Genomic DNA, 8012 nt, shown 5'->3' with positions numbered 1-8012 from the left:
GCTCAGTGATGCAAACAAGTGAAAATTACACTTATTACCTCAAATGAAATCTTGATAATTGTAAGTAATAAAAGCCCCTACACTGAACTGACAGAAAGAACAGTAGCCTGCAGGAGTGATACTTAGTCCTCTTTACAAAAAAAACCAAACCCACAGAGCCCCAGTGTAAGAGCCCCTCCTGTAGCATAGGTAACTCCTCCTTCACATGCAGTCATAGCTAAAGCCATGCCCCAGAAGCTACAAAGCCAATGCATTTGCACCCACTCCAGCAGTAAGGACCCAAGGCACACTCTTTCAGCAGCAGTCACACTAACTTTAATATACTCTGAGATCACAGTTTACTATCAGAAGGTCAATAGCTCTGCCACACTGAACAATTACAATTTGCATTATATACACACTTATGTCTATTTTCATCACAAACAGTTCAAACAAGCCAAAAAAACCTGAACAGCTTTTGTATTGGATTTGTCAGAATATTTGTCCGGGGCAGTTCCCAGAGAGTCGGACACCTTAATAAAGACGTTCACATGAGAAGATCCAAATATTGTTCCCAATGAATGAGCTGATCAACATTAATGAAGAATTTGTCATATTCAGACATCTCCACTTAGACCCTTTCACACAAACTGTTCATGCACCTCAAAAGTAATAGACAGAAACCTAAGCAGTGGCAGAATATATCAACTTCAATTTCTACAGTTTGTAGGTGTTTCTTCAATTTGTAAGTGTTTTGGGCCATACTTCGTTTTTTCTTCCCTCCCCCATCTCCTTCAAGCATTCAAATAATCTATTACACCCATATACAAACTCTCATATTAGTGAGACTAGAAGCTATGAACTCATTCAACAGATTTCCTCATTCAGAGATTGTCCCAAGCCATTAAGCAGTAACAACATATTAAACATAGAAGTAATGTCCTTCCTGACAGGTCCAGCAGCAGATCTGATATAATAATCTGAAAGGAATATCTGGAAACCTACACATCTTGGCTGCAACTTGAACAGAGCTATGAATTCTACTCAGGTGACTTTTTCAAGTTATCAGTGAAAGGAAGAAACAAAACTACATTTTCACCTGCCCTGGGAGAATTTACTTTTCATTTTTCAGAGAAGACTTGTCAGAACTAAGCATAATGCAGCAATTACCCAGATACAGTTGCTTCTCAGCCGTCCCTCCTATAAGGCTAATTTAAGAACCAGAAAGGGACAGCATCCAGATAACGTCTTCATTTTGCCCTTCAAAAACTGCAATATAACACTGCACAGCCTTGAAAGACAATATTTTATGATAATCAAACTCTTCAGTTGGAGCACCCAAGACCTTATGTCAAACCATAGTACAGAATAGAAGTTTGTATTATTTGTATTATATATTGGTAATTATCAGTTATTATTGAAATGAATCCTAATGGCTCCATGCTATTGGTAGTGTGATGTGAAAGCAGAAGCACTTCAAAATATCAACTTGATTTTATACCCCTTCAGTTGGGCTTTCAGAAAGTCTGTTCCATTGGTTGTGCAAGTTGGTGTCCTTGTATAAAAGCCAAACGTTTCCTGCCCATAAAATCATATTAAGGAAGCCAAACACCTGTAGGATAAAGAAAAAAAAGGGGGAGGGGGGAGGTAATATTAAATTTGTTGTGTTTGACTGGGTTTTGCTTTTCTTTTTTTTTAAAAAGCCAGAAAGTCTCTTCAAGGCAAACCAGAAACAAGCACTATCTTTGGCACCCCTTTCATTTGGGCAAAACATTTCCATACTCTTCAGAGTAATAAGCTATTTAGCATAGTTCTTTGTGGACCAGATAGTCAAATTTACTCTATACTTTGCACAGAATTAAAGAAATTTTTTTCAGTCAAGTCACTGAGCACCTCTGCATATGCACTCTCAGACCAAATGATGAATTATTGTTGGGCCAATGAATAACAGCCTGAGTTTTGAAAAGCAGGATTCAAAAAGAAGATCATACAATAAGCCTAATTTGCTCTGCTATGAAGTGTTCTTTTTATGAACACGAGCTTCATACCATTATGTTACAAGGGACCTCAATCTGATGTGCAAAAGTGCTCACAGTTGAGTAAAAATCTAGGTTCAGCACCAGCACAGCATTTCCTCCTTATTTATATCAGTCATCAAACCACTTGGTGGCTCAGTAAGATATTTTGAGTTGCTCTTGGCTAAAGGCATAAATAGACACTCAAATGCATCTGGAAATGCTGCATATAACAGCTTTAGAGGCAGATCCTGCACATTGTTTCTATTTTCTTTAGAAGAAAGCTTGTTTCCTCCAAGAAACTACTTGCTCAGTGTTTCACCACAGTATTAATGGACCTGAATGGCAAATAACCCATAAAGAAATCTCAACACAGAGCAATACATGCAATCAGTAGAACAACACTCTCAGGTACCATTTGCTGTTTTCCAGCATATTTATTGTACCCGTATGGTGGAAGGCATACATACCACAGACACATTCAGAGTTCCCATGCTGGTCACAGAAAGAAAATGGCAAGTTGTTCCTGGTGCTTTGCAAGATTCAATTCCTGGAATAATGCTGGCTCCTGTGGACACCTTGATGTCAGCAAGAGCCTTTGCCCAAACAAAAGTACTGACCAGCCACAGAAAGGCTATCAAGACACTGATTGCCAAGTCCTACATAAGAGAAATACTCATTAAGAGGTTAAAAAAAAAAGCAGGAATATGCATGAGAACAAGGCAGAGACAGTATCAATTATATCACCAAGATAACAACATCTGTGCTAATGATCACAAACAAGTTTAGTCATTAACAATGTTATAGTCCCAGCTCAGTGTTGATAACCAGCTACAAAGCTATGTGCTTGATAGATGCAAAAGACAATCTTAACCTAAGAAATCTGTTTCTAAAAATCAGATGCTAGCACCTATTTCATAAGGATTTAAGCCAAGGTTAAGTAAAGTGAGTGTGATGGGAGAAGGGCAGAGGACTTAAATCTGGATGGTTGATAGGCTAAAGTTTGGCTTGAAAGATCACTAAGTCTATTTTCAAGCATGTTTTGAAATTACTCATTCAGAGCTTTAATACTGAAGGTGACTAAAATTCACAAAGTAAATATTTCCCTCTTCCAATTGCAGTAGGTGCTCTATATAGAGAAAATTTTCAGATTAACAGAGGAGACCCCACCTATGGAACAGTACTCAATACTCATGCATACTCAAATGCATGATACAAAAGAAAAGTTATAGTGAAGCTACTGTTCACCTGAAAAAGTAAACCTTTATTCCACTGCTTCAATAACTGCATAAGTTGTGATGCCATGGATGGCCAAGGGCTTTGGGACCCTTTTCTGCTTGAGTGCTGTAGGGACCAGTCTGAGATACTTGTGTTCACACTCCATTTATTTTTTGTAACTACTGGATATTCACCAATTTTTCTTGTATTAACAGTATTTCTCATCTCTTTGTAGCTTCAAAGTCAAAGCATTAAAATACCTTAGTATGACTTACAGTTAGTGGAAGCTTGTTATTTTGCCTATACACGTGGTTATATCCAATATATACCACAAGGGCAGTAACACAGTAGAGGAACACCAATGCTGCCAGAGTAACAAAGAACTGTGCAGAAGAGGAGAAGTTGCCCATGAGGTAGACATCATTCCAAGTACCACCACAGCCTTTTGGGTCTGGTGCACTAAATACAGCTGTATCCAACCTGTGGAGATGATATCCATGTAGTTAGAGTTAGTTATATGAAACTCACACTGTATAATTATACTTCATGCTTCACAGCAACAGCACTTCAGCATTCTGATTGTATATTTACTCTGAAATACTATAGATATGGGAATAATCAGTTTTGTAACACAAAGGTTTGTCAAGATGTCTGAAGATTGTACCCAATCCTACACTAAGATAGACAATAGCACCTTCGGGAGAAGAACCCAAATCTCATTTTTAGAGCAGTTGAACAAAATATTCCCAATTTGGAAGCAGACTTCGCAACATTACTTGAGAGACTGGTAGTTAAACACGGTGATCAGGCCTTAAAAAGCATTATAGCTACAAAAACCACAAGCACTGAAGCTGAATAAAAAAAGCTTTGTGACTAGCATTGACCACTCTGACAAGCATGGAATTATTTCAGATCCCCACTCTCCCCTCTAAATGCTGTTACCATGCTGGCTTTTGTGAAAAAATTCTATACCATTGTAGTGGTTTTTACTGGCTGTCCACTGAATCCATTTCTATGTTTATTTATGTTATTATGTTAATTGAACACATATGCAACACCAACCCTGCACTCATCATAGCTGTGCAGCTGCAAGAGGAAAGAGGAAGAGTTCCTCCTGCTCCAGGAAAGAAACTTGTCTCTACAAGAGCACTGCAATGACCCTGAAATAGTTAGGCTTTTTGTGCCCAGCATCCTCATCAAGATAACGCAGGAATAAACTGAAGAAAAATTTCCATTTGGTCTTTTAACAAAAATAGGATAATGGCACATTCAAAATAATGTTATCTGGACCTGCAAAGTAGCTTACAGATTGATGAATAATTAGGCTGTTAAAATGGATTGTGTTTTTTGGGTTTCTAATTACTTTCTGTAGCATTCATGCACTGCTAGATTAGAGTTTAAGACAGAGTCATACAGAGCATAACAGCCTACTGCCATTTCTAACTACTTCTTTCTATAGGGCACTAAAAAATAGAGTGCTTTGAATGATGGCAACTAAATATTTTTTTATTGCTGCTACAGAGCAAGCCAAAGTCTCACATCTTCATTTATACAGTAAGCACATGTTCATAAGGAGGCAGAGAGGGAAAAGGGAAACAAGAAGTAATTACCAAGTAATAACTGAAGAGCTCACCTGAATGGATAAGCAAAAGCAGCTGTAATTGTTGTGTTCACCACACCTTTGCAGGAAACTAGAAGAGCAGTTTCACCATGAAAGCCTCCACATGTGGCAAAAGCAAAGATGGCAAGAACCTATAGGCATTGGAACATAGATACATTAATGCACACCACTGGAGCTCAAAGGAAGCAAGCTCAACTTTTAGCAGAAATAGCTGAAGACAAGAAATAGCAACAAAATTAGCAAAGGTGAAGTATGAAGTGATGTGAAGAAGAAAATGCTAAGTTTCTAAAACCCAAAAGCATAAGTAACACTGCTAACCAAGGCCCATTTAAAAGTGCTTTCTGTTTATTTTATTTTCAATTGCACAGAAAATTTTTGTGTTTGTATTTTGTTGGTTTTTTTGTATGCTAACAGCCAGCATATTATTTCTTGCAGTTGATAAAGGAAATATTTTTACAAGTCCTGCATATCCACAACTATAAATTCAAATAACTAGAAAGTACATGCTCAGAATATCACACATCAATTTGACTCTCTAAATAGCTCTTATTTTCACTATCCAGACCCTAAATCCCCAACCATCAGAACACACAGCAGCACAAGCTGATGTAACACATTCTAATTAACAGTCTCTGTATCTGCAGTCCAAGGGTGTGGCTGAGGAGCAGCTCAGCGTTGGACACAGAGCCCCAGCAACCTGGGGCAGGGTCTGTCAGCCCAGTGGTCACATCTCTCCAGGGCACCCAGCCCAGGCACAGGAGCAAAGCCAGGCCTGGGGCAGCAGAGGAAACAGTCCCCCCCAGCTCCACTCACCCATTCAAGGACTTTAACAAAGCCCAGAGACTCCAGGAGCACGCTGAAGTCCATCCTCAAGCTCACCATCACTGAGAGCCCAAAGCAGCCAGCAGGAACCAGGACCAGCACCAGCCAACTGCTGCAGCATCCCCAGCACCTCACTATAAGGGCACCTCTTGCCACACCCCTCACCTGGAGATGGGGATGGACCCACCCACAGATACTCAGCTGGGGCTCTTCAGCCCCAGGCCTTGGCTGGGGAAATGATGCAGTGGCTATCACAAGGAGGAACAGCACTGGCTTCTTCCTCTCCCCCTTCCTCTTCCTCTCTTCCCACCCAGCACACTTTGGACAATCACGTGCTGTACCTTGAGCTTGATGATTTGATGGCAAACAAGGCACAGGCACCTGTCAATCTACATGCTTGCTAAAATCTCATTTACTACCTTTGACTATTTAAGCTTTAATTGTTTTCTGTGACTGCACTTTGTAGCTGATATGTCGATCATCATCAGTAACAGCTAAGAGCTAAAACTCATGCTGAAGAAGGTTTGAGGACTGTCAGAGGGGCTTCCCTCTTCCCTGGCCAGAGACCATGGGTAGCCAAGGTACACACACAACACTCACTGCCACAGTTTCCTGGCTCTGATTCAGGATCCTGTAGGAGCTTCCTCTGGGATTGCCTTTGAGGGTGTCTGGTGCTGCTCTTGGCTATGAGAGGCTGTGGCTGCTTCTAGCATCCAGCTGATCTGGCAGCTTATAGCAAGATCTGCAAGCAGATCCTGGCCAAAGGTCCTGGGTCCCAGCTGAGCGCTGTTAGTGCTGCCAGGCAGCCTTGCAGGAGGTGCTGAGGAAATGCCAATGGAAGAGGTGGCTTTGAGTCCAGCTCCTGGGTGTAGTTAGAGGGTGCAGCAGCTTGAGCCAAAGGGAGCCAGAGCCTCCACAGGGCAGCAGATGTGTGCTCAGCTGTGGTGAGTGGTATGTGTGAGGGTCTCAGCCCCAGCACTGCCAGGATCAACTCTCCCTTGGCTCAGATGGAAATGCTGAGGGGGTTGCAGCTCTCCAGTCCTGGGGCTGACAAGTTGAGGGGCTCTATGTACCTGATGCTGACAGGTAAGGAAGGACTTCTCAGGGCTGTGGAGGCTGGAGGCTTGACTGAGTTTGCTGTGTAACAGATGTTCTTGCTGTAAGTCATGGGAGGCCAGCCAAGGGTGGGAATACAGGAGGAAGCTCCCAGGCTGGGGTCTACCTGTGAGAATGGAACAAAGCCAGCGTTCAGCTGGCCTAGGGCTGCACTGCTGCAAACTGCCTGAGTGGCTGCAGGGTCTGCCACACTCACACAACACAAAGAGAAGTTGTGACCCCAACTTTCTGTGCAATGACCAAGAGAGGTGCTGACATCTGCCTGCTGCTACAGATCGTGGAGGGGGTCCAAGCCAAAGCTGTGAAAAGGATGGCTCTTTCCTTTCTTTTGCTGCTTTGTTAAACAGTACATAAATCTCACAGAAAATCCACAGTGATCCAGACAAGCAGTGCTGAGGGTTCAAGCCACCTTGGTTAGCTTTGCTGCCTAGAAAGCCAGTGCCTTTAAGGAGTAAAATACGATAATAAAACCAGGGACAGACCAAGGTGAAATGTCTATTTGCTCATCTTCTTTACATCTTCCATGCCAAAGAAAATCTGTATATCTAAGTGGTATATAATATCTTAGTTCAGCCTAAATGAACCAGGTAACTCCCTGTCCTCTCATCCAATATGCCTCTGTAATTTTTTCTGTCTTCCTTCAGTTCTGCATATTCTCCTTAAACCTTATAAGCAATGCATCTCCCTAAAAATACATATAGACATTGGTTTGATTACTCTGCTTTTCCACTTGTCAGTGAATTAAAACTATTTCATTATTTAAAGCATTTTTCAAAAAGGCTCTCAGTCTTGATTTCTATGCTTTTTCTTTCTCTAGCCTTCTCACATGTCAAATGTCCAGTATGGATGTACTCTGAACTATATACAGTGTTCTAGCTGTGGGCTCATTAATTCAAAATTGGAAAAGGCTCTTAATTTTTCACTCCATATAACTTGTCTTTCTCCTGAGTTTAAAAGTATTTTGAAGCATTTCTGCCTGTGGATTTAATTCCAAAGTGTTACCAAAGATTTTAAATACAGGTGGTCCTTCCAAATGGCTAATTTCATAACCTGAAACCAATTCTGGATCAAATCTTTTTAAGGAGCACTGAAAATATTCACTACCAAAAAAACCCCCCAAACAAAACAAAACCAATCAAAACACAAACCAAAAACAAACAAACAAACAAAAGTTGTGTGTGGTGGGGAAGATTAAGCAGGAACAGCCAGCATTGCATTCTGTATTTGGGAAAAAGCAGGAC

At 41.0% G+C, this 8012-nt stretch overlaps 1 non-coding gene across 1 annotated transcript; it reads right to left on the bottom strand.

Moving 5' to 3' along the window:
• Positions 1 to 332: 332 nt before the first annotated feature.
• LOC106848789 (uncharacterized) lies at positions 333 to 5115 on the bottom strand. The gene is made up of 4 exons (XR_015804198.1): positions 4846 to 5115; positions 3488 to 3692; positions 2465 to 2653; positions 333 to 1591 (listed from the first exon to the last, which is right to left on the bottom strand). It is a non-coding gene; the product is annotated as an uncharacterized LOC106848789 (transcript).
• Between the last annotated feature and the right edge of the window lie 2897 nt (positions 5116 to 8012).

Source organism: Sturnus vulgaris, chromosome 5, assembly GCF_052056855.1.
Source record: "Sturnus vulgaris isolate bStuVul1 chromosome 5, bStuVul1.hap1, whole genome shotgun sequence".
Lineage (NCBI taxonomy): Eukaryota > Metazoa > Chordata > Aves > Passeriformes > Sturnidae > Sturnus > Sturnus vulgaris.
Note: the sequence above shows the minus strand (reverse complement) of the source record. Positions and strands in the feature narration are given on the sequence as shown.